Source organism: Micromys minutus (assembly GCF_963924665.1).
Source record: "Micromys minutus genome assembly, contig: SUPER_22_unloc_2, whole genome shotgun sequence".
Lineage (NCBI taxonomy): Eukaryota > Metazoa > Chordata > Mammalia > Rodentia > Muridae > Micromys > Micromys minutus.
Window position 1 is genome coordinate 92,745 of NW_027667989.1, and position 27,238 is coordinate 119,982.

The 27,238-nt window shown below is 42.7% G+C and overlaps 1 pseudogene across 1 annotated transcript; it reads right to left on the reverse strand.

The window, feature by feature from the left end:
* On the reverse strand, positions 1–24,862 carry LOC308435410 (cyclin-dependent kinase 4-like; annotated as a pseudogene). The gene is made up of 4 exons: positions 24,744–24,862; positions 11,456–11,595; positions 508–1,378; positions 1–142 (listed from the first exon to the last, which is right to left on the reverse strand). The product of its transcript is annotated as a cyclin-dependent kinase 4-like (transcript).
* Between the last annotated feature and the right edge of the window lie 2,376 nt (positions 24,863–27,238).

Consider the following 27,238-nt stretch of genomic DNA (forward strand, 5'->3'; position numbering starts at 1 on the left):
CTATCTTTCTAACACTAAGTCTTCTTCCAGCAGCAGCTGTGCTCCAGGTTCCTCCATCTCTGGCACCCCTGACTGCCCTAGCTGAGGCTTTCTGGGGACATAGGCACCTTGAGATTGAGATACCTCTGGAGGCCAGTCATACCTACAAAGGGGCATGATTATACTGATCTGGCTATTTTTTTCTCCTTCACCTGCTATCCCATATCTCTGTAGAACAATTCATCTGGGACTTTGTTTTGTTTTGTTTTGTTTTGTTTTTTGAAGACCATACTTCATTGTCTGCTTTTATTTTTCTGTATAAAAACTATACCAGTATGATTCAGGAAGAGAAGAAAACAAATACACTTGACATTTAGTGTAGAAAAAAGGGAGGTACGGGGGGGTAAACCTATAAGGAGAAGTGAGGGATTGTCATTTAAGGGTGAAAATGATCTCTGTAAAAAGTTGGAGGATTCTGCACGGCCATAGGAGTAGGCAGAGCCTGCCACTTCATCCAGGTCCTCCCACCAAGTGTCTGGAAACTGAGGCAGGCAGCCCCTCTTCTCACTCCAGTCGCTTTCCTCCTTGTGCAGGTCTTGGTGCTGCAGGGATGCCTCGGAAGGCACAGACTTGCTTCTGTGGGTTAAAGGTAAAATTTTCCAGCAGCAGCTGTCCTCCAGATTCCTCCATGTCTGGCACCCCTGACTGTTCTGGACAAGGCTCTCTCGGGGCAAAGGCTCCTTGAGGAAGAGATACCTCTGGAGGCCAGTCTTCTTCTTGAGGATATCAAATAAGTTCAAAGACTTTGCCCAACTGGTCAGCTTCAATTTCCACAGAAGAGAGGCTTCTGTTGAAACATCTCTCTGATGATACAGCCAATGATCCACATGCCTACAGGTGTTGCATAAGTAGACGGCAGAACTTCATGAGCACAGCACCAGAGGGTAACATCCACAGACACGAGGGCCAGCTGGAAGCTGAACATTCTGGCTAGGCCAAAGTCAGCCATCTTGACTGTCCCATTACTTATCACTAGAATGTTCTCTGGCTTCGGTTCCCAGTGAACAATGCAGTTTGCATGAATATAATGGAGGCTACTTAGAAACTGGTGCATCAGATCTAAAGGTCTCAAATGGCAAGCATAGTGGCGTTGCTTTGTGCAGGTATGTCCTCATGTCCTGATATATATGTTCAAATGCGAGGATTAACTTGATGTCCCCATCAGTTCAGGAAGTAGCACAGATATCAATCAGCCATGCAACACTGGGATGTTCAAAGATCTTCATCATCTTTAACAAGGCTGCCTCATGAACGGTGCTGAGAGAAAGGACTTTCCCAGCTGCTGTTTCATTAGGAACTCTCAAATACTTGAAGGCCACACAGTGGCCACTGTGGGGATCTCAGGCTTAGTGTACCATCCCATAAGCACCAACACCAGACATGGGTACATATCAAATGGTCACCATTCATGTAGAAGGGGATCTTAAGCTTGGCCAAGAGCAATGAAGGTGTGCTTTTATCTGGGCCTGGGAGCCAGTACCTGAGGCTTTGTACCCAGCTGAGATTTTTTTTTTTAATAATGTAGGAAGCTCCCATGAGACTTCTGTGATAAGACTGCCCTCATATGGAGCTACAATTCAAAAGGTGTTTATCAAAGCCTTTCCCTCTACATTGCTGAAAGAAACAGAGAGAACAGTGGGGTGTGTTTGGCTGTGGGGAAAGGTTTTTAACTTAAAACTCATGCATACAACCATCCTGAGCGAAGTCAAGTATAGTAACTGAAGGTAGAAATTTAGTAACAGAAACAACAATAGAGGCCGTGAAGGGTGCTCTCTATTGGCTTCTTTATGATTTCTGTGTCCTGTTTCCTACTCCCAGCTAAGCTCCAATCCATACTTTCCTAAACACTTACATTCAGTAAATAATGAGGACAATGTACATCAGGTGGAGTCGAGAAAATGAATAGGGCATAATTTAAAATAAACAATGTATGACTTAAATTTGACCAAATTGTCAGAAAAGTATCCAACCCAGAGGGACAGAGGCAGTCCCTTACTGGCATGCATGCAAGACACTTCAGGGTGTAAGCTCCTCCTCACTCTTGGAACAATGAAGAACTTGAACTTGTCTCCTTTCACCTTTTAACTCATGCATCTATTAGGAGGCTCAGCCACTTTCCCTCCCCCAGTCAATTCTATTCTCCATTTGTTTCAGTTCTAGGACTTGTTGCTGCTGTCTTTATCTGCACATGGTGGTCATTAGAGTCATCCTGAACCAAATTCAGACAGGGAATAGAGGGTCTGGACTCTCTATATCCCAGAGTCAGCATGAGACAAAGACCATTGGCACAACTGAACTCTCCTCTCTCCATCCTAAAGTCCCGGGTGTTCCTTTAAGTTTCAGACACACAACATGCTGACATCCAGTAGTCAATGGACTTGACAATTTTTAGTAGTCCCTGGCCGTCTCATGTGCAGTTTTTAGTCATTCTGGAAAAGGTAAAGGGTCCATTGCTTCTCTCATCTCTGAACTTGTCCCAGTTCCCTGTTCTCCTAAGCCCTTTGGCAGTTATCCTAGTTGTAATCTTCCAAGGAAAGTCACATTCAGTAGTATATTCTCAACAGGGATGATCCTGCCACTGTCCAATGTGTCCTGTGTTTAAGTCACCTCACATCCAATGCCTCTCTCTCCTTCAGTGTCTCCTCTGCAGATGATGGTGCTGTGCTACAGAAGCTTGTTCATGTGAGTCCAGGATGGTCATGGATTCCTGACTATGAGGGCTGTGGTTCATTGTTGCTAAGGATCACATCTCAAAATAACAACACTGAACTGGAAATACAAACTGAAATTCTGCTACCTGAGCAAGTTATGCAGAAAATAACGAAGGATGTTTTACACAGGGACAAGTGTCCAAATGGAATCTATAGTGTTGATCTGGTGCCTGGAAGAGGAACAATGATCAAGTCTCTAATGGGCCACCTCAAAGTCTCCCTGCAGTTCAGAGGAACACCAAGGGCCCGAACTCTGCGGTTGTGATACCAGTGTGGAACATCTCCCAAGCCTTGACACCAGCATCTATAGATAAACAAAGGACTGGATTTCTACACTTTTGTTCTGCATGCTAAAACAGTAAAACAACAGGTATGTAAGAAATGACATACAAGAACAGGGCCTCTTTGATAGCTGCCCAAACCATCTGATACACAGTCCTTCAATTCCTGTACCCCAAGAACAAGCAACTCTCATTCTCATAGAACACATAAGCTGGCCCTTGTTTCTCTTCCTTCCCCCATTTGTTCTTTCCATCAAGAGGAAGACATTTCCTTCCTGTGCTGACATGGTATTAGGATATGGTTCCCACAGACAACAGAAGCTCCTGAGAAATCTAATGCTTGTATGAGTGAACCTAGAGATGAAAGTGTGGATGGACATGTTCCCCTTCACTTCAAGCTGCAGTGATGTCACCATCTCACGCAGAAGTCCATGTCTTAGTGGAGTACCCGCTGACAAGGTTTTTCTGCCATTGAAACTCAGGTAATGATTGCTTTGTATCCATAGAGGAGACTTGGCCCTACAATTAGCTCCTGGCACTGAGGAGGCAGAAAGGAGGATATACCTGTGACAGTGGAAGGCTGTATGCAAAAATTAATGTGAGGCCAATCTGGAAGCTACATGGTGCATCCCCTGATCTTTTCTTCAGTTTTTCATTGCAAGCTGGTGTTTTCCTAGTGACAGGACTGTTATCTCCCTGACACTCACCCAGCCCTCCTTCTCAGTCTTTAAAATTTGGACAATAGAGAAGGACCTCTACAGATGAGTCAGTGGGTGAAACCCTGACATCTGTCACTGCATTTCCTAGCAATTCTTTCCTAAGTGTGGGATGTCTGCCAGAGCTAGGCTCTCAGTTCTTGCCTTGCAACCTGTTGAGTCACTTCCTGGACTGTGCCTACTCCAATCTTCCTCTAGCACCATGGAAGCCATTTTCATTTCACAGGTCTGACTTCATTCTTACCCACAAGGAGCAAGGGTGAAGACTGGCTCTGAGATGTGTTCCCAGCTTCTAGACTATTTGAAGTGGTGTTATCTCTTCTTTTGTCAGTTGCCATTCAATAACCAGAGTGAGGTGCAAGGATTTCACTACGTGCTAGATCCCAGGATCATCAGTGTGATACACATGCCTTGTCCGAGGGGCTGACAGACTGACAGAGCCCATTGCATTCAGGAAGATGAAGGTGGTGAGGTAAGTCCATATCAAAAGAGGTAAGAACAGTAATGAAAATGGAGTTAGCATCCCAGTCCTGGTGGTTGGGAAACAGTGTCCCTGAGAAGACAGCTCTGATTGGCTGAGCCTGCAGAGAAAGAAGGCATGAAACTGAGGACATTGAGAGCAACCATGTGGCACTCAGCCATCATGAACATGTGGAACTGAGGAGTGTTTGTGATACTGTGCACACCCTAAAGGGATTTACTGTATTTCATCTCTTGGTGAAATTGTGTTCTCTACACAGATCACGGGCCCTGGGAGAGTTGACTGTCACAACAAGCCAAAAGCATGAACTGTGCACTCCTCTTGTGCTGGTGATGGGAAAGTCAGAAGACGAGGAGGCCATCCTGACAGAGGGAAAATGTAAGGATGCTGTGTTCCTGCATGTGGTTCCGCCTTTTTCACATATTCATGTTGAGCTTCTAAGCAGGTAAGGGTGTAGATAAAAACTGTCACCAGAGGTAAACCTAGACCTTGGCTGTTCATCAGCCTTTGGTTTATTTATTTCCCATGCAGACTCTCAGTCCCCTTGAGCACAACAACTTACTCTCCCTGACTTTATTAACTATGGAAATAAGCGACTGTGTGGTACAGGTAGGTTGAGCTGCCTAAATCACGTATGCTTAGACCTTCTATCAATGCTGTCTTTTCAGACATCTCCAGATAAGATCCTGACATTCAGTACAGCATTCAAAGGTCAAGAGGATCCATGACCAAAGCAACACAGGCTGGAGCCAAATTGCTGATACTCTGCACCAATGTCCTTCCCTGTTTGTTACTGCCAAAGACAGTCTGAACTGAAAGTCTGTACCTGCTCTCTCAGTGAAGTCACAACCACTTGAAATCTGAATTTGAACTGGCTTTATAGCTAATACTGTTGACCCCAAAATCTAGTTCAATGTCTGAAAATATGAGTTTCCCATTTTCCAACCTGGAACATTCTGTCTCAGGGAAGACAGTGTTTACACGTGAAAGGAGAGACCTGGTGAGGAAGGACAGGTGCCATGTGGCTTTCTCACCATGGCTTCATCTTAGCCTACGTCCCAACATTTCTTCATTCCCGGCCCAAGTAAGTAGTATTTCTAGGATGACTAGAGCTCTGAAGTGCTGATAGGTCCTGAGGGATCACTGGGTGTCATGCCCCATGAGGAGACTCTTCAGGATCTTCTGTGAAGGCCTACTTCTCTTCATTCTTCAAACAGCATGTGGGATGAATGCTTCTCTTGAACACTTGATGCTCACTTGTCAGTTTGCAGATCACTTACAAAAAGTTTTCTCACTATGATTGTCTTCTAGATTCCAGCTTACTTTTCCATAGATGGTGTTTAGTGTGGTCACACATGAAACTGACTAATGCAGTGCATTGACCAGCAAGACTTCTCTAATGCCTAGAGGCAGTGCATGATGGAGCCACAGGATAGAGTCATTTCTATTTCTCTCAGATTTTATTATCACTCATCTGCACAGAAAGAATATTCTGGGCTTCCATCCACAGTTTTCTAAATCTTTTCTGAATGGCATTAACCTAGAATTGACCTACATGTCTAGAAACATGGGAACATCCTATAATGTTCTTCCATATTCACAAACTCACTGCTGTCCTCTCCTTCTGAGAACTGAACCTCTGTGGTTATTGCTAGAGAACTTCCTTTGGTCTGCATATACTTCTTCTCTCCAGAGACTCAGTACAGTGTCAGGATGTCAGGAAGCAATGGGCAGAATCATGACTAAGGTACTGGGAACTCTGTCCTTCTCATCCCATTGTATTCCATCCTCTCGCTTCTCTTTTGCAGATCATGGGGCTTTCCCACAAGAAGTTGCCGAATGTGGCTACCTGGCAGGCCAACCAATAGCCCCTATCTGCCAGACCGGAAGCCACCATCAATGAGTCAAGAAACCTCATCTGCAACATCCCAAACATCTGTAGCATGAAAGTCTGGTAAATGCAGTATGGCCCTCTCCCTTATCTGGTTGCCACCATCAAGTATCAAGTAGCCATTTATTTCAATGTGTAAACCTTGAACTCCTCTACAGATTGGGGTTTGGAAAAGGGTTCTGTGCAGATGTTATGGTGGTTCATGTCATTGGTTATTTCTTAAATGTGACAAATCTGGGTATCCACCAGTTACTGAGTGCTTTCTTTCCTTGTTCTTCACCCGTGTTTCACAAAATATGTTGCTCACTAATTTTATGTCAGTGAAATGGTGGCACAATGTTTGCCTCTCAATATGATTGGTATTTCCTGGCAGGACATTAGTGGATGGGTTTTAAGAGTCTCTGAAATCTACTCTTTGCTGTAATTCGACATAGAGCACACACAGAAAGACGTTTTTCTGATGCTTGACAGAACTCTTTAAGGGAGAGTCTTAGATTATGAGTGGTAATCAAAAATTGGAGTGAGGCAATATGCACCTGGTCCCACTCCTCATGACTAGGGAGCCACATTTTAATAACTTTGACTGAAATGTGAACCACCAGATGCCTTACACTGTTGTCTGTGGATTGCTTTAGAATCATGGAGACTATCTGAAACAAAACCTTTTAGTGCAATTTCCAGGTGACTTTACATGTCCAGATTTTACTGCATTAACTCAGTGAAACCGAGGCATACATACAAAGGGGCCACCTATGTCATATCCACTGTAAACCGTGGAGAGAGATAAATGCATGCATGTAAACTTGCAGGCTTGTGCTCATCTAAAGCTCTCTGCATTTATGTGTTCTGTACACAAGCCTATGGAAGGCAATGGCAAAGTTGTTTTCTTCCCATATCAATTAAGATAATCAAACAGATCCTCTATAGATATGCTCACAAGAGAACTTCATCTACAGGATTTCTCTGTGAAGATCCCCCCTCCAGGTCACTTCTCCTGCTCTATTGAGAGTTATATGAGCAAAATGTGATCCCAGTGGCAAGTACAGCTCCCAACACTGAGAACTATCAGACTCAACACTAAAGGCATCAGCTTCTGATTTTATCTAGACACAAAGACAACATCTTAAACTGTGAACTCCTTGGCCTGCTCAGTTTCTCCCCACATTACACATATCTCTGTTTTCATTCAGCCAAAAGCTCATCACTGGGATGTCTCTACAATGACCTTGACTAATTCTTTCTATACATAGATTAAGATTTCATATCAAGCTTCTTTGCCTCAAGGTTGATCCTTTTGCTATTTTTTTTTTCTGCTAGGTCCTTTTCCAATTATGGAGTCCCTCCTTCCACAAAAGGTAACAAAGTGGTCAGCCTTTCATGCCATTTCCTATTAGTCTGTGCCTCTTTGAGTAGAACCAGTTCAGTATTGCTAGGTATGTATGATGCTTACAGAACTTACCCTAATCTGAACAGATTATATGGGCACTGAGAACATCTAACCTTGCTAAGAATTTTAATTGTTTACTTATTTTTCTCACTTAGTTTTCATTGTCTATTCTTTATACTGTGTCTATCTGTCTGTCTGTTTCACTGTTTCTATATCTATCTGTTTTTCAGTTTGGTTTCTATCTCTACATTTGTTTCTAACTCTCTCTTTTTCTCTTCTGTCTCTTAGCTTTTTTTATTCCTTTTGTCTGTGTTTGTCTTTCTTTCTGTATCACTAACAATCTCCATTTAATGTTTCTATTTCTTTCTGAATCTTTTCCTCTCTGTGTGTTTGTGTTTGGTGTGTGACTCTGTGTGTCTCTATGTCTGTGTGAATTGGGGGATAGCTTATTTATTTCCAGGGTGGCCTGTGAAGAAAGACAATAACTCTACTGCGGTATTTCTCAAACCCTTTATAGGTCACAGGGATTGAACCTTATTGTGAATTCTTGGAAAAGTTTTTCTAAGGGAAGAAAATGAAGAATCTGTGACTGTGCCATTACATGCTGGGGGAAATAATTGTGGGAGTCTCGGCCTTCACCCACACCTGTGCTGTTCTTCCTTGGAATCCAGTCAGGACAATGGGGTCTATTATTTCCCACATAATTGTCTTGGTTGTTTATTTCGGAATCCTCACACTCTCAGCTTAGTTCTCTAACATTAAGTCTTACTGGATCTTAGCATTCTACTTTATTTTCCCTGTCCTTTCTGCCTATATTTATTTTATCAGAATTTTCTATGGGTAAAACAGTTCATCTGTAACACTTAAAAATGGGAAATCCAACATCAGGGACACAGAGCCCATACACAAGGTGCTCATATTTAACTACTAGAAATCCAAGCCAGTAAACTTAATCTTGACTCAGTGGTGAAAATGAACTTAAAACTTGAACAGCCCTAAAATATTGTAGTTCCTGATGTCAGAGTTCCTAGCTTCACAGTTGAAACTTTTCTATTCCTTTCTAGTTAGTGTCAACAACAACTTCTGCAGAAGCTGGGGATCCAGAAAGCTAGGGGAGGGGGATTGTGCAGGATGTTGACCCATCATGGGTCATGGTTATGCCTTCCATCTCCACCTTCAACATTAAATATACCTTATCTCCCCAAAGGCCACGCCTGCCTAAGTATCCTGAACTAAGTGAGGAATATGGAGTGAACGTCAAATGAGTGAAGGTCAAGGTCTGGCTGTTATCACAGAATCTAAACTATACTGTGGATGCTCTGAAAAACAGCCCTGTTCTCGATGGGATCTTCATTGGCTGTTAATAAAGAACAACCTCTTAATGGAATAATGTGCCTCTGCCATGATGAAAACCATGTAGACAGTGAGTCTACAGAAGAAAATAGGACTGAAGTCTACCAATTAATAGTTCCAAATCTATCTTCTATGGATCACTAAAAAATAAGCACCATGCTACCTCCCTGAAGATGAGTCAAGATGTTGCAGTTAGCGTGGCTTATGACATGAGGTACTCAGAAGCTCACCACAGATCTCAAATACAAATTTAGATTACCCTTCATATGTGATACCCATAAAAACAGAAGGGAAACTTATTACAGCCTTCATCTGGTAGATGCAGGTAAGAGGATTACCATAGATAACCTAGATTTCCACGCTCAGACATTGAGACTGCAAACAACTATGAGAGGTAAGGGCACAAAGTAGAGCTGAGTCCTGCATCTCATACCACACATAGCTGAAGTTCCGGGGTTCTGTTCTCAGAGGGCATCTTTGGAAAATGTCTATTTCTTGTAAAACTCTCAGGTCTCTGAACCTAGAGCAGAAGCTTTGTTCATACCATATCTTAAAGCAAGTGAGGTTGGAAACATAGATGCACATGACAAGTCCTACCACTCTCACCGAAGCTGCTGTAAGGGATGTTTCTCATACATCTCTATCAAATGCCATCCAGGTATGATTTCTTGCTGGAATAACATCCCAATGATACAAAATTGGCAATATATGGAAAGACAGGATATTTATTGTTTCTTTGTATATGTACCCATCTCTGTACATGACTGAGATCATAAAACTATGTCATTGTGAGAAAAAAGAAAGCCAGGTAGAGTAAGGTCTCTCCTGAGGATAACTGCCTTGACAACACAGAATCTCATCAAGGCTCACAGGAAAGACACACATATGAAGACCTGTTTGTCATGAGACAGACTCAAGATCTATCCCCCCCTTGCTTTCTTTGTTAAACAACTCTCACACTCCAACAAACCTGGCTCAGTATTTCTCACAGACATCACCTTGGCACACCATCTGAATGTCATTCAATTGAAATCTCTCCCTTTGTGTGACATGGAAAGGTCTTAGTCATGTCCAGTGTCATAACAATTCTTGAGTAATCCTGTTTTAATGCACATTTAGACCTGTCAGAGCAGGCTTTGCTCTTGTGTAACCTGGGCAGATGTTGGCCATGTCCACTGTTTCTGCAGCTCTATAATGAGGCAACATCACAATGAGGCCTGTCACAGCAGGCTTTAATGTGAGCCATGTGGGCATCTTTATCACCTCATGTCTCACCCCCAAACTACACAGAGAACTTAATCCATCTCTCAATTCTCTATGGTCTATGTGAAGAGCTGACATTTTCAAGAATTTCAGAGGTGAAGATCTTGCCTTGGTCATCTTCATAGAATTTTAGCTATTCAGACCCACATACAGGGAAACCACGACTGGAAGACTTGTGAGCACCATATCCTCTAGAAACATGAAGCAATGGCATTGGGATTCCTCTAAAGTTTCAGTGACCCACACTCTCATAGCAGAGTGTTGTGTTTTTTAAATCTTAGGGAAGAGATGGTCTCTTTTTCCCACAGATATGAGTTGGTTCACTACTGCTCATACTGGGAGATGAGCATGATCAATCATAAGATATTCTACTTCTTCTTTCCCAACATGGAGCCGTAGATCACCTCTCTGATTCTTTCTGCTCTCTTGAAATCCTAGAATACTCTGAATTTAAGATAGAGAGATCATTGGTTTAGAGGCAGATGCTGTTTATGATGCAGAACTGCATCCACTTAGTGCATATTCTTGCCAGACACCAAAAATGCTCTCTAGATTCACAAAATGCTATAGTGTTTCTAAGATTTCACAGTCTCTAGGGGGAAGTAAATCTGGCTTGTTATTAACAGTTCTTGTGGAGGATGTCACCTGAAGAGCCATGTGCTTTTATTATTGTCATTGTATGCTTTTAGTATTTGTTTGATACATGTGAACAGCCATGAAGATCAACTTAAAACCCTACCGAAAACATGAATTTAGGAAAGTGTCATTGCTGTTTCCCCAAGGTATTATGACCCCAAGCCCTGCTCTATGCTGAGAAATTACCTTATCCCTAAAACTTGCTCTGATTTTTTTGTACTTGCTCACTTGCATCTTGTTCATCTTTCCTGGAGATGTTTCCTTTTGGTTTCTAACAATTTAACTGGTGCATTTATGTGACAGGCTGTCTAATTTTTCTCAGTTGCTTGTTGTGTAGACCGTTTCCCTTGTCTTGTCTGATATAAAGTTAACATCATGAGACAGCTTCAAATGTGTGATGCTGAAGATTTTTCTTGAAGTTTGAAGAACTCACTTGGTACTGGGAAGCCTAGACTTTTCTTAGCAAAAGACTATACTTGTGGCTAGACTTCCAGAGTCCAAAGAATTTCACTTCAGGATTTCAGTTTACAAATGACTAAAAGAAAATTCTAATAGCATCTACAATTCCCACAAATATGATAAAGCAGATGCTACTACAATATGTTATGAATAACAATTTTCTTCTAGCTAACTTATCATCCTTTAGGCATTTAGCTTCCTTTTCTGTCATGCATGTTTGCTGCCTCTTACTCTATACCTTGATCTGTTCTTTGCAGAATCAGCCTTCCGCAACAATCTGGGACATTTCGATTGTATGATGTTGCGATGAGTGGTCTGCTGACATATCCCCAAAATAGAAGCTGAGTAAGTTGTGGGGTTTTCCTTAGTTTAAGGTACCTAAGAAGAGTAAGGCAGAACATGTACACACGATCTGTAAAAAGCGGTCATCATTTATCCATACACTGCTCTAATATGGAAGACAGCACAGAATAAGAACTTGACACTTAGCTTGCTTGCTCCTCATTGAACACTCACATCTTTTCAACTAGCACCATATTGTTTTTTGCTGGTCAAAGGCACAATCTAGTGAATAAGTTTCTCTCTACTTCTTGGTAGATAAGTTAGGAAGCTCAATATATACTGTTTTATCGACCCTGCTGTGTCTCCATTTTAAGCCTTGCTTTTGGTATAACCAGGTCATGTGATCTCTCCAGAGTTCATGCCAATATTTATCATCATAAATGAACATTCCATCAAGCCCTGACCATTCTGGGATTGCAGTGACAACGGTAGGCCCACGTAAGCCAGTTATGGTGGAGGGTAGAGGTCTGTAAGTCTCTGGAGCAATCAGTATCTGCATGTCCATGATGAGTAGATTCCAGAAAACTTTCATCAAGTTGTAGTGAAATGTTCTCCACACTTGCACTATTAAGTAAGTGTTCTGAATGGTTCTTAGACATCCCATTTGCATAAAGGAGGTAAGAAATCTACTTGAAATCTTTTGGGGCATTTAGACCCTCCTTGTGTCTTTAACAACATAGCTGTCTGGAGGACATGTCTGGAGTATGGCATATCTGCAATGTCTCACCATTTCTACATGATGCTTCCCTGACACTAGGAAATGGAAAAAAACACAGTCACATTAAAAGTAAGTATCTGTTGTATCAAGTTTTGTTTGTGCTCAGTACAATGGGAACTCATCAGAAGTAAAATTTGTATGTTTTTGCAGCAATGCAGGAAGAATCTTTGGACATCAACTACACCCCAGGATGTGTTATATTTGGGTTCCAGCCTGTTACCTTTTGATTCTCAAAAAAAAAAAAAAAAAAAAAAAAAACAGTCTTTTGCTGGGTTTTCTGAAGGATCTACATGTAAGTCTCTTTGCTTGTGTTTGGTACACAGGTGATGTTTTATGTAACTGGGCATATTATCCCTAAAGCTATACTTGTGTTTGTCTCTCTCCCTTGAAATAGTCAGGATGTTCACATTCTCTATGGTCCCTTACCCCATTCTTGAAGCTCTCCCACACCTGCTTCCCTGTCATTGTCTGACCACATTAGACTTTTGGTGTGTTCATGACAACACACTCCTGTCTGGATGTTTCCAATCTTAGACCCATGGTATGGAGGAAAACAAAGGCCTGGAGATTTCATGCTCTTTCCCATTACAGGCTGTGAAGAACAAGAGCATGTAGACAACACCAGAACTTCTGTCACTTTCCGCAGGTCATCTGGGTTGCCTCCTGAGTGGCTTTATGGAAGAAGTCAACTTTTCCCAAAAAAATCCTGACTGACATAGGGGAGACATGACCCACAAGCTCCCATCTCAGTCTCCTTCAGTACTTGTGCATCTCCTTGTCTAACACTTCAGAGATATTCTAATTATTCTGAAATTACAACTAGCTCAGACATTAGCTTAGAGGGAGAAGTATAGATGTGAGTGAGGATTTTCTTATGCACTGGTACAATTCTAGAAAGTCTAGTGGTGCACAAACTTGTGGGAAAGAGCTAGAACATATCTTCTGCAAGAAAATCATTTTTTCCTCAATTTACAGGAGCTTCTTCATTTTGTTCAGCATATCCAGCCTCTTCATACTGAACCCAAAGTAATAGCTGATTTGGCCAAGCTTAGAAGATGAACTACAGCCAAGAAACCTGGTGACCATAAGAACAAAGCATATCTTTGGGAAATATTTTAAAAGCATTTATGCACAGGATAAAATTGCAGGGACAAAAATCTCATCAGGCATGTAGTATAAAAAGGCTGACAGTCTCAGGTCTGAGGACACCTTCAATTCCTATAAGAGGGACAATTCTCCTCTCCACAGAAGAAGCCTCTTGAGGATTCTGTAGAAACCAGGCCTCCAACTGTGAAACTTGTGTTTTTTGGATACCACGTTCAGGACTCTTTGTGTGCAGGTATCCACACTCCTGCTCTTATACCTCATTTGATAGTACTTTTCCTGTTCTGACATTGGAAGTGTCTTGTGCTGATGGTATCAAACTTGACACATGAGACAGAAATTCTTTTACCCCTTTAAGGGGCTGGAAATGGGCTGTACACACAGTTGATATTAAAAATGCATTTTGTTCTTTGAGCTTGTTGACACTTTTCACACTTGTTTGACTGGGAACAAGGCTCAGAGTATGATATTTTCAAGATTCACCACAATGAATTTCATAATCTCACACCTAAAATAGGGTAGATACCACACTGGAGTGAATCCAAGGACAAGTTGTCTGACAAGGGAATTTTACAGAATTAATTATAGGCCCTGGATTTAGAAATACTAAACTTACAGAGAATTGTTGGGAGATTCCAAATTTATAAATTAGAGGATACCATTAAAAATGAACCATGTCAGACTTATATAGGCAAATTAATGCCTCTTTAACCTATAGTGCTGTGATTGTCATACTCTCTGTCAACCAAATAAAGTCTCCATCTAGAGAATGACAGTGCATGACAGCAGAGCAGTACATTGAGGGTGCTGCAGTAGGTCCAGGAGATACTGCATCACTCCATCCACCACATCTAGGATGAAATCAATAGGAAAATGGGAAGGATTGTGTGAGGGTGAGATCTGTGTGCCAAATGCAGCCTAGGTGTCATATCCCAAGTTTGGAAGAGCACTTCTGCCCCTGTATAGAGGTTCAGGTCCACAGTGTTACCAAGGACAGTATAGTCAATGGCTGCCCCATGAAGGACCTTTACCTGTCTTCTTGAACTATAACAGAACAAAGAATAGATAGCTTGCCAGCACAGGAAGTGGCACAGGGCTGCCAAAGGGGGATCTCTGGAAGGGGCAGGACTGGTTAAGTGTACAGGAGAGCTGACAGGACAGGAGAAGTGTAGGGCACACATTGAGATCATGTGCCAGGGAGCATGAGCTATGTAGCCACACAGCTGAAGAGATGGGCTTTTGCTCAGACTAAACAGAAATGTGGCATGGCAGACTGAGCCTCCATTGGTACCTATGGTTCCAGCTGCATCTCTCACTTGCAATTCACAAGCATTAGGCAGCACTGTGATTGGCTGCCAGCATCACGTTCTTCCCTTTGCAGCCAGGGCATGCAAGAATCTATTCTCCTACCTATGAGCTGGACATAGTGTGTCAGGGGAATATCTTAACCTTGGAGTTTCTGCTCTTGGAAGACAAACCTGTCAGTGCAGCAGTCCTATTAAGGATGATACTCTGGGAGTCAACAGCGCCATGCCTCTTACTCAACCATTCCTCCTGGCTATTACATGATTAGTCACATTTCCTCTGGTGTTGGAGAAGAGCAGGTAGCTAAGCAAGGACCTCAAAGTCATACTAAGTCTACATCCTGATTTCATACCCTGAGAGGTACTCAGATTGACCTGAGACCACCTTGAGAACACACACTTTGGAGTGAGCATGGGGACACACATATAGGAATTACAGAAAAGAGTAAAGCAGTCAAAAAGTTTTGCAACCACATAGAAGAACAAAATCAACCACAGACCCCCTCATAAGCTTTTAGAAACTCAAATACCAAACAATGAGCACATATGCAGGGACTTAAGACTTCAGCCACTTATGCAGCAGACGATGCCCTGTCTGGCAGCCATAGTAGTAGAAGCCTTTGGTCCTGTGTATGCTGATACCCCAGTGTAGGGGAATATTAGGGTGATGAGGTGTGAGTTTGTGGGTGGGAATGGGAACATCTTATAGTGGCAGGAGGACTGGAGAAAAAGAAAGGAGGAATGAGGATGACATATGAAATGTAAATATATAAAATATCCAATAAAAAAAACGTGGGCCCAAATGAGAAGAATTGGACAGACAGCAAATTCCTCTTGTGAAGCCCTGCTGTGGGCTTATGGTTGATGTGGGAATGTGGCATCCTAGAGACTCTTCTCTGGGGACTTGGCAGCCCTATTGCAGTTCAGGAAAGCTGCAGTAATATCTGCTTTTATCTCATAAAATAGAGGAACAGTTAGCACAAGTGGAGCAGAAAGCTAGAATTAAATTTGGACACATAGGTGTTCCTTCCACAACAGAAATCATAAATGTCTCTAGCAAAAATGCCATCAAGCTTTTGGATTCTGTGCCTATCACGGCCACTAGCCATTTCAAGTAGTCAGATTAGAAGCTCATTGAGGAGAAGGGAGCTGTGAGGCCCGGGAGCTGCTCAGGTCCACATATCAGGGACCATATCTGTCAACCTTGCTCCCTGATAAACTCATAAGCATGCTATGTAACCCTGTTCCTGCAGTGCTCCATTGAGATACCCCTGTTAGTGATGCTTGGAAAGAAATTAAGGAGAAGCTAGGGAGAGCATTGATGATAAGGGTGATGCGTCTGAAAATAAACTGAGTACCATTGGATGTCTGCACTGAAGCAAGTGCAGAAATACTGGAGACCTGGCATGATCCTAGATATTGTTAGCTCACTGTTATGACTCAGCAGTCAGAGCTGGAAGGACACTCTGAAAGAGATCAAGGTGGCAGTGGTCAGGATGGCACCCATGGTGCTTTCATGGGAGAGCAGGGTAGAAGCAGGAACTTCCAGGAACAGGGTCAGGGACAGTGAGGTAGAGGTAAGAACTTTAGGGGACAGTCACCAGGAGGTTGCATGAAAAGAAGAAATCCCCAAACAATGGCCAGAAGCTGAGTTTTAGTAAACCCTTTGGTCAGTGGGTAGAGGAAAAGGGAAATCTTCCCACAGTGGACTCCATGGCACTTCCTGATGTCAATTCCCACAAGACTTCCCTTCTTTTTGCTAGTTTCCCTTCCCTGCTTCCTCACAGAGAGAGCCTTCTGAACTGTCCAACTCACAATCATAAACCGTCTTCATTTTGGAAAGGAATAAAAAATCATTGTACCATTTTCCAGCATACTTCTATATTTACGAGGAAAACCAACCATAAATCTGCCAAAACAAACAAACAAACAAACAAGCAAACACCAAGTAGAAGGCTATTGTTGCCCATCCACTGTTTTAAAGAACAAGGGCTCTTCTCAGTCTGCTTAGTGAAAAAGAAAATGACTCACATTGAGAGAAATCAAGACTAGTAGATGGTTTTTGTCAACTTGTCACAAAAGAAGAAAGGACAGAAAAAAACTCAACAAATAAATTACCTCTACTCTTTGTCCTTTGGTCATGTCAATGGGCTCTTTTCCTGACTGTTGATGAGGTAGGTCCTTATAGAACATTGTTGGTAGCAGCAACGTTAAGCAGTGGCTCTTGGTCATATAAGAAGGCAAGCTGAATGAAACCACAGAGAAAATGCAGATGAGAAAATTTCTTACATGTTTCTTGCCTTCCTTTCTGCTTGACTTTTTACTCAGTGTAGGGTTTTGTGATGCTTTTAAAACTCAACCAACCATTTCTCCCCTAACATGGTTTTGGCCATGTCATTGATCACAGGCATAGTGTACAAACAAGGAAAACAAACAGCTGAATGGCAGTCCCTCTGTCCATGAATTCTTGCAGGATATTTGATTAGACACTGAAATCAGAGGTTGTAATATTTCCTGGTAAAACATGTTCCTAGTACTGATATGATTCACCTCTAATACATATCTTTAATCCCAAAAGACAAAGGTAATGCTGTAGAAGGTAGCACTAAGCTTGAAAGTTATATATAGCTGAGTAGCAGAAAAAGTGATGATTCAGAGAAGCATTTGACAGAATAGGATATGACACACTCTCATAAGAATAAAGGGAGGACTACTTAATAGAGAGCAGTGAATAGCTAGAAAAGAAATGGAAGGGGTTTTACTGAGAGATTTAGAGAGATCAGAGAGAACGATGAAGGGGTGAGTTTATGACAAAGTAAGTCTCAGAGGTGAAAAATATTCTAGCCCTTGATAAGACCATATGAAGGGTACAACCTTCTCATACAAGGTGTATGTTACCACAAGGAGGCAGTAAGCCTGAGAGACTACATTTACACTAAGAGAATAAGCAAGAGATTTGCAAGAGAGAAACAACTAAACACCCTAGTCCATTGATTGATAAGTCCTGTCTCTGAAGAAGAATATGACCAGAACCAGGGTTGGGGAACAAGATAGAGTGTTTGTTCTATTTTGGTCCCTCAGTCTCCCCCAGGGCTTATGAGCTGGTTTATGTTTGTCTCAAAGACAGAATGATACTGGTTCAGAATGAGATCTGTCCCACAAATGGAGGAGTGTCTCAGAAAGTAAGAGACAGAAATAACTGGAGAACCCCCAATGCAGGACAGAGGCTCAAGCAGTTCTCTAGGAGGTATCCTCATATTCCCTGAAAAACCTACTTAATGGCAATCATCTCACAAGTTTACACGGGAGTTCTAAAACTCCATTCTCCTATCTGAAAGGGGTCAACTCAGTGGTTTTGCAAAACGCCCTGTGGTGAAGATGCAGGACAGGATACTGGAGGGGAGTCCAAGGACACCTCAGTGCTTCTCAGAAGATAAGTATGTTCATCCCAAAGATAATCTAGAAGTCTCATTTCCTTTCTGGCTTTCAAATCTAATGAGGTCCTTTAATGCAAACTAGAAGCAAGACTCTGGACCAGAACAAAGAGTTACTGTAGAGAGGGCCAAGGTCTCCACATTCCAAGGGTTTTCTTACTCCAGATCACAGATTCAGAAGCCTGTGAATGTAGCTTTGACAAAGCTTATTTGTAGACAGACCCTCCGCATACTCTGTACACACATTACCTGACAAGATACAGCTTATGTTCTATTGACTGAGGCAGGAAATAGAAGAAAGAACCACTAGCAAGAGGCAAGAGCACTATGTTGACCCTGAATTCTGAGCAAGTCAGTTTCATCAGACTGAGGACAGGTAACCAAAACTGTGTCAGATATTGACTAGAATAAAGAAGTTATATGAGTTATTAAGTAGTCTGTGAATAAGCAAGTGCTTATAGGATGAACATTTAAGTTATTAAGTCTAAGAGTTGTTATTCTGGAACAATGAGACTGGGTAAAAGCAGTAATCACCAATAGCACTGAATGTGAAACGAGAATCCAGCCATAGGGCTTGAGAACTCTTGGTTAGGAGTCAGTTTCCTAGAAAAGATGCAGGGAACCAGAGACAGGCAGTGGAAAAGGCTGCTCTAAAACAAACAAACAAACATACTAATAAACTGAAGACAAAATAAGGGTTCTTCTACTGGACCCTCAGTGTACCTCCCAAGAGCTGCTCCTCTAACTGGAGGCTCATGAGCCAAAAGAGCTGGAGGGTGCAGAGCTGACCAAAGCTCGCTCTCTGGCTACAGCTTTAATGCAATTCCCTGGTGCAGCAGAGGAGCTGAGCTGCCCATGCCTGACAGAAACCAGCACTTGCCAGTGACAAGAGCCTGCCATGGCCCCTAGAAAAAACAACGCAGTGGCATTCTGAGAGCCTGGTCTACCTTCCCAGACTGGGCAGCAGATGCGGGGCAAAGAGAAGCTCTAGCCCAGAAACCTGCAAGGACAGCCTGCTGGACGAAGCACAAAGATGGAAGATAACTGCCATAGACATGTGCTGGCCCTAGAAGCCTGCAAAGACAGAAAGGAAAATTGAACACTGTCACTGAGATGTGGTGGCACTGATAAGCCCCAACCTGAAAACAATAAAATAGACGAACCTGCTTATAAAAAAATCTTAAAAATAAATAATATAATCATGTCTCCAAGGGAAAGAGAGTATAATGAAATTATTTTTGCATTAAGAAATGGAGAGATCGAGAAGTGCACAGATTACTATCACTGATGGAAGCAGCCTCACTACAGAAGTGGCCCAGCCACCTTTCTTAGCCTAGAGGCATCAGGGACACCCCTGCCCCAGGAGTCACCTCCTTCTGCTCCATTTAGCCTCCCTGCCCTTACCACTGCCTTGTCAGGTTTTCCTGCCTCCTCTTTCCCATTGACCCGGCCCCTTCCGGAAGGCAACCGCCCCCTTCTTCTACAGCTCAGCGCCCCAAAAAATCCTCCTGAAGCAAAGGTGGTTGTGGTGCCTTCTACCTGGTGCCACCCACAGCCTCGGCCTCAGTGCTGGCCCTTCCCAGTGTCTGATGCCATCCAGTATCCAAGGCTGCAGCCCCCAGACCCTGTGCTGCCAGGAGCCTGCGCCGCCCTATGAACGCTGGGATTGGGCCCTGCTGCGCCTGCGCTGTAGGCAGTGGCTGTAGGCAGTGTTCTGGAACCCTGTGGCCAGGCTGCCCCAAGACCCTGCACACACCCACGGGGTCCAGCCTGTGAGAAGTGCATTTGTGGTTGTGTGCTACTGTGCACCTGGTGTGGAGGCTACATATCCTGGGGCAGTCCATGTGCCAGGCTGAGGCCAACGGAGATACCTGGGCCTCCCTGCATGCTCAGGTATCACCACTTTGAGTGAAGGAGCTACAGGAGCAGCTGCAGTCACTGGCCCAGGCCGCCCATGTATGCGAGGTCAGATGGAGGCTGGAGAGGGTCGGTCACCACATTCTGCGACTTCATGAGAGGCCCAGGAACAAGCAACTGATCCAGTGTTACTGCTTATAAATGCTTGACCCTACTGAACATTCTTTCTTTCCTTCACACTACTCAGCACTCTGCGTGCTCACCCTGCTGGCTTTCCAGATGCTCAACCACAGCTGGAGAAGGAACTAAAGGCACACTAGCCTGGCCACATTTCTAGAGGGCCCAGTGGTAGGAAGTGGTCATGTTTCACTTGGGATTGCAGGGATGTACTCTGTGAAGGTCAGATGCATTGGAGGGTAGATGAGGCACAGGTTGACAGTGGCTCCAGAGAGTCCAGTCTGTCTTTGATTTCAAGGGGAACAAAGCAAAGAGTGGCTTTATTTCCTTCTCAAAACCTTGGCAATGCTGGTGGACCTTGAAAATGAAAAAATAAAAAGAACGGTCATTTTTCTTCTCAAGCATATATGAATGAGATGTTTCTATCATCCTTTCTGATACATCTCTTCTTGTCTCCAGCCAGCTCCTTACACAGTGCCTTCACCCCAGAATCTCTTGACACTTGACTCCAGAATCACACCCCAGCTATGGCTTTTGCTGTCTCTCTCTCTAACTTTCCGGGGTCCCTAGTGTCCATCCTTGCCTTTTTCAGTTAATAATAATAATATATTTAATATAATATTTAATATTTTTATAGTTCATTCGTTATCCCCCTTGTTCTGCGCTCTGTCAGTTCCTCATCCTAATTTTCCTCTCCCATCTCCAAAGTGATGTTCTCACCCCTTCCCACACATACAAATCACCAAACCTCTCCACTCCCTGGGGCCTAAAGTCTCTCACTGAGATCAGACGAGACAGTCCTCTGCTGTGTATATGTTACAGGCCTAGAGTATGCTGCCTGGTTGGTGGCTCAGTGTCTGAGAGATCTCAGTGATCAGGGTTTGTTGAGAATCCTGGTATTCCTGTGACGTTGCCCCCTCCTCAACTTCTTCCATCCTTTCCCTAATTCAACCACAGGGGTCCCAACTTCAGGCTACTGGTTGTGTGTAAGTATCAGCTTCTGTACTAGTCAGCTGTTAGTTGTGCCTCTCAGAGGGCAGCCATGCTAAGCTCCTGTCTGTAAGCACACCATAGCATCAGCACAGTGTCAGGCCTTGAAACTTCCCCTTGAGATGGATCTTAATTTGGGTCAGTGTTGGGCCACCTTTCCCTCAGTCTCTTCTCCATTTTTGTCACTGCAGTTTTTTGTTTGTTTGTTTCTTACCTGTGAGCTACTGTGTATTAATAGTGAGTAATGGAATATACTTTCCTGTCCTAGTCTGTAAACATCCAGAACATTGCTCAGCAGGAGAGCATCATGGAGACAAGTGGAGCCCTGCTTGGCCCTGGAAAATGTATGTCAAGGAGTCATTAACAGGCAATGAGGTGGGGTAGCTGGTAGGGAATGGGAGAATCTTCATGGAAGCAAGGAGAGGGGGGAGGGGAATAGGAGAGAGGAAGGAGATAACATTGGAAATGTAAATACATAGAATATCTAAGTAATTGATTTTAAAAAGAAAGAAAAAGAATAATCTCTACCTGATCAAACCCTGATTATGTCTTCTATCCAGAAATTTCTTTTTTTCTTTAAGCAGCAAGACAACCTTGGGGTCTGAACCTCTTTCAGTTTACAACTTTCCTTCACATATCTAGCTAGTGACCAGCTCTCCTATTTTGCAACTTCCTTTGATCGTCTTTCTCCACTACACATGCACTAGCTTTTTAAAATTCTTTGTGATGTTGTCAGTTAAGTATTCTGACCAATATGGAGCTGAATTTGGAAGACATCAGTCATAATAACTATATTTTTACCACAATTTACCAGTGTGAGCTCATTAGCAACACTTTTTCTTTTCAACTTTTCTCAACATAATGAGGTTATTAATTAAAAAAAGAGGTATAAGTGTTCTTGCTTTCCCTTATTACCATCTGGAGAGAGGGTCGGTCCCTTTGTCACAGTTCCTGATAAATTGCTCTAGGGTGATACATTTAGATCTTTACAAAATGATATTTTCCTTCACTAAAAACTTGTTCTCTTTTAAATATTTTTAGGACCCAATATTGATAACTTTTATGCTGCTGTGCAAAAGCACCACAACCAAAAGTGGCTCATAGAAGAAAAAGTTCATTCTGACTCATCGTTACAGAGGAATAAAAGTCTGTTATGCAAGAAGTCCATGCAAGGGAGACTTGGCAGTAGGCAGGCCTGATGGTCAGAGAAAGAAGCTAAAAGCTCAATGTTCCATTGAAAGCACGAATTAGAGAGAGAAAACTGGAGATCATGTGAGGCCTTGAACTCACAAAGACCACATGTGGTGACAGACTATGGTTAGCAAGGCCACACCTCCTAAGCCTCCCCAAACATTGCTAACAACTGGCAAACAACTGTTTAAGTATTGAGCCGGTGAGCCTCAATCTCATAAAAAGCACTTCAGTTCCCACAATATTAAAGCATTAATGTGGCCACACACAGCCTCAGGAGAAGCAGTAGAGGGTAAATGGTCAGATGCATAGTCCCTTAGAGCACACTTTCGAGGGCTTAATCCTGAGCTTTGCTACCTGTGTATCAGCCTGCATAGGTTTAACCTCTCTCTCTCTCTCTCTCTCTCTCTCTCTCTCTCTCTCTCTCTCTCTCTCTCTCTCTCTCTCTCCCCTCCCCCCCCCTCTCTCTCTGTGTGTGTGTGTGTGTGTGTGCGTGTGTCTTTCTCTTCCTTACCTGGACAAGTTTATTTATGCATATGAAATACTTATACCAAAATCTTGCACATATTGATCACTTACTATATGTGAACATTTATGTTGATTTACTTTATCCAAATAAAATTTTTGACTGTACCTGTGAATAAGGCATTTAATGATTCAATTTAAAGTAAATGGAGCAGAATCTATCTATTGACAAAGAGAATAATTTCAAGTGAGGATACCTTCTGTTTATCAGGGGTATCAAGTAGATCCCCATAAACAAAACAGACAATTCAGGTACCATTACTCTTGGTCACCCACAGGAACTTGGTGGTAAGAACTCATTGCTGGAAAGACTATATGCTTTAATCACAGAACAGGAGACATCAAGCTGATAGTAACCTAGAAGCTTCCTCCCTACTGAATAGCTTGCACCATGCCCGAAGTACTATACAGGCTGTTGAAGGAAAGAGAAATGTCATCAAAAGCCCTACCTAGCTGTGAACTCCATGAGATTTAATAACTAGCCTAATAAGATACGCTCATTGATGGCATGAAAGCTATGTGGGTAACCTTCAGTTTGTATTTAAGGCCACTATAGAGAAAGGAACTTATACCTGCTATGGAAATTTTGCCAAGAACCCATGGCTGGGAAGCTCATATACCCTAAAGGAAACCTTACTTCTGTTCTTCAGGTCAATGCAAATTACATCAAACTGCCTTCTAAATACTTAGCCTTGTTTCTATAGGTTAGTGCAGCTTTCACTCCTCAGTAGACATGATCCTTATAACAGAGTACATAGGTTAACACAAAGACTCACAGACAATTCCAGAGAATAAGTGACTGTTGAGTTTCCGGTTCCAAATTGGACATTTATATCACAGTTCCCTAAGGTGAGCATCATGGAAGTGTGGGTGTAAAGATTTTAAGACCAGTTCTGCTATGCAGATATTTCTGGATGTGAACACACAGGAGTTGTGACTGCCTGCTCCAGACATACACAACATCAAGCCAATACCATTACATAATGGGTGGGGGAAGGGAACCATAAGGACCACACCTGGAAGAGAACTGTTGGCACTTGATGATTGCTAAGGGAGTGTGGCCCATGGTTGGTTGTCCATGCTCCAGTGACTGCCCCTATATCCATGTGTGTATGGAGAGCTTTAATTAGACACAATGGTTTATAAGTGGGGTTTTTTTGTATGAAGAGAATATGAGGTTGAATGGGCCATGTGATGTGTATTGAGGGTCTAATAGAAGTTAAAGGAGGTCAATATGATCAAAACACGTTGTGTACGTGTGGCTTTCTATTTTAAATTTTATTTTCTCATTTTTAATTATTAGCATTTGAGTAACCTATGACACAGATTGCCCTGGAGCTGTAGTTGCAGGTGACTGTAACTCGACTGAAAAGGACATCTATTCACCTCCATGTATGACATTTTTTTGTGTGTGTGGGGTACAGCAGAACATTATTGATGTTATTGAAGAGAGTAGGGAGGGTTCTCTAGGCCCGTCCTATTATTATGAAGGTCTGAAATAGAAGTTGTGAGGGAGATGCTCAGTATTGACACAGAGTCAGAATAGGACTACTCAGGAACTGAGGGCCTCTCTCTTGCTCTCAGTGTCCTTGCTGGGGGAAGGGTGGTACAGAATTTATTACTCTTTAGAGGCCATGTAGGCCATGAGGTCCACAACCCTATTGCTGTAGTCATACCAGGAAATGATCTTCACAAAGAAGTCATTGAGAGCAATGCCAACTCCAGCATCAAAGGCAGAAGAGTGGGATTTGCTGTTGAAGTCACAGGAAACAGCCTGGTCTTCAGTGTAGCTCAGGATGCACTTTAGTGGACCCTCAGCTGCCTGCTTCACCATCTTCTTGATGTCATCATACTTGGCAGGCTTCTCCAGGCAGCAACAGATACCTTAGGTCAGGAACACGGAAGGCCATGACAGTGAGCTCTCCATTCAGCTCTGAAATGACCTTGCCCACAGATTTGCAGTCCCAGTGAGTGCAGGGGCATGATGGTGTGGGCTGCCCCATGGCCATCACACCACAGCTTTCCAGAGGGGCCATCTACAGTTTTCTTTGTGGCAGTTATGTCATAAACTGTTGTCATGAACACTTCCACGATGCCAAAATGGTTATGAATGATCTTAGCCTGTAGGGACTAAGCAGATGGTGGTACAAGATGCATTGCTGAGCTGAAAATCTTGATGGAGCTGTCATATTTCTCATAGTTCACACCCATCACAAACAAGAGGGCATTGGCTGAAGTGTCAGAGATGATGAACCTTTTGGCCCGACCCTATGTTGGTGAAGACGCCAGTATACTCCACAACATACTCAGCATCAGCATCAGCCAATTTGATGTAAGCAGGATGTAGCTCCTGGAAGATGGTGAAGGGCTTCCCATTGATGACAAGCTTCCCATTCTCAGCCTTGACTGTGCCATTGAATTTGCCATGGTATAGTTATACTCGAACATGTAGACCATGTAGATGAGGTCAATAAAACAGTCGTTGGTGGCAACAATCTCCACTTTGCCACATCCTGAGCAGAAGGCAACACTGGTAACCAGGTGCCCAACACGGCCAAATCCATTCACAACAAAATTCACCATCTTGTCTAAGGGACACCAGACTAGGGTGGATCGGAGAGAGCAGACTCTGCCACTTAGTCCAGAAGCCACCCCCTTCAAGCAGTTCCCTTTCCAGAGAGTTCACTCCACCCACCCTGTTGCTTCTGTCCCAGGTGGATCAAACCAGCCCTGTGTGTTTCATTCCTCCACCACCCAGCACAGACATGACTGCAAAGCCTGGTAGCTTGTCAAGCAGGTTTATATATTAAATTCTCAATCCACAAACCCTCTACACAATAAATTTACATCCAGTGGACAAGATACAAACTGCCCTTCTATATAAGATTAAAAGGCTTATAAAATTATTTAATAATATTTAAAACTACTTGTTGCCAATTAAGACCTTCTGAATCTAGATTATTCTTCTTTATCCATCTTGATTCCTCCTCAAATCCCTGTTCTTCCCTCCTCTTTTATTTTCCTAGCTTATTATCCTAGCAAATTTACTGCCTATCTCTCCAATATCTAATTATGTATCACCCACATGAGACACATAGGTTTCAATAAAATGTGCTCATCGTATGATTCTGAGAATGTCACCCACCTCTCTGTACCTCAGCTTCATTTTGAAAACAGTGATAAATATTCCATTTCTAAGTTTGATATGAGGACTGATTATGCACTGGATAATACAGAAGCATACAGTAAACACAAATGTACTACACTGCTGGTGTCTGATACCTTCTGTTTGGTTTTGCTTTCTTCTCCAGGCTGAGTTCTCTGAGCTGAACCTGCCTGCATATATTACTGGAGGCTACATGGTGGACATGCAGGTTGTGAAGAATGGCACCAAAACTGTGAGGTAAGAAGACATAAGTTACAAAAGCCATCTTAAAATTGTATGTGAGAAGCCTCAAAGAGATACCTACACATCAGCCAGCTTGGTGCCTGTGGACACTTTCAGGGGGCATGTGTGTATCGCTGTGCCAAATGATTTCCACAGAGCCCTAGGTGCTCCTGTAATAGAAATAATTAATGACATGAGTACACAGGAAGCAAATGTGATGTCCAGAAATAAGGTTTGGGATGAAATTCGTGGGTTCTCATTAGTGTTCGAAATGCATTAGGAGTGGGTATGTATCAGGACGCACTAGCGTGTTCACTTAATCACAGGTTCTGAAGAAAGCTGGAAGAATAAAAGAATGACCCACAGGCAGGTGTTCAAAGAATGATTCCTCCAGCACAGTATATCAACCAGGAGCTCAATATGGTTTAAACAAGATTAGAAAAAAATAATTCTACACCCAGAGGTGACCATGTAACTATAGAAAGAGAAAGAAAATATGGAGAATAGCCAGTTACAAAGGTAATTTCAATAATGGCTTTCATAGAACCATGGTGAGTACACATTAAGAGAAGTGAAGAACTTAGTTCCCAATTCTTCTGTGTTTGGGGAAATAACTTACATGAATGATGGATAAATAAGAACACTGAGAAGATCCTTGCTAAGGGAAAGTCTCGGATATTCAGGATAAAAATAATAATCCCAGAAAAAGCAAAGCTGCATGGAGGAGTGTAAAGTAAAAAGGAGGTGTATGTGGATAAATGTTGCTCTCTTGCTTGCTTGCTTGCCGGCTGGCTTGATTGCTTGTTTGACCTCAGCTAGATTTGCCAACTCATATAGTTATTTAAGGATCCCCTACCAAAAATGATGCTACTCATGAGATCTATGTTTTCCCACATGAATTAACTTAATTAAGACAGTCCATTATAAGCATAACTGCAGACTAACCGACTCTACCTAATCCATTCTTGAAACTCTCTTTCTAGAAAATGTT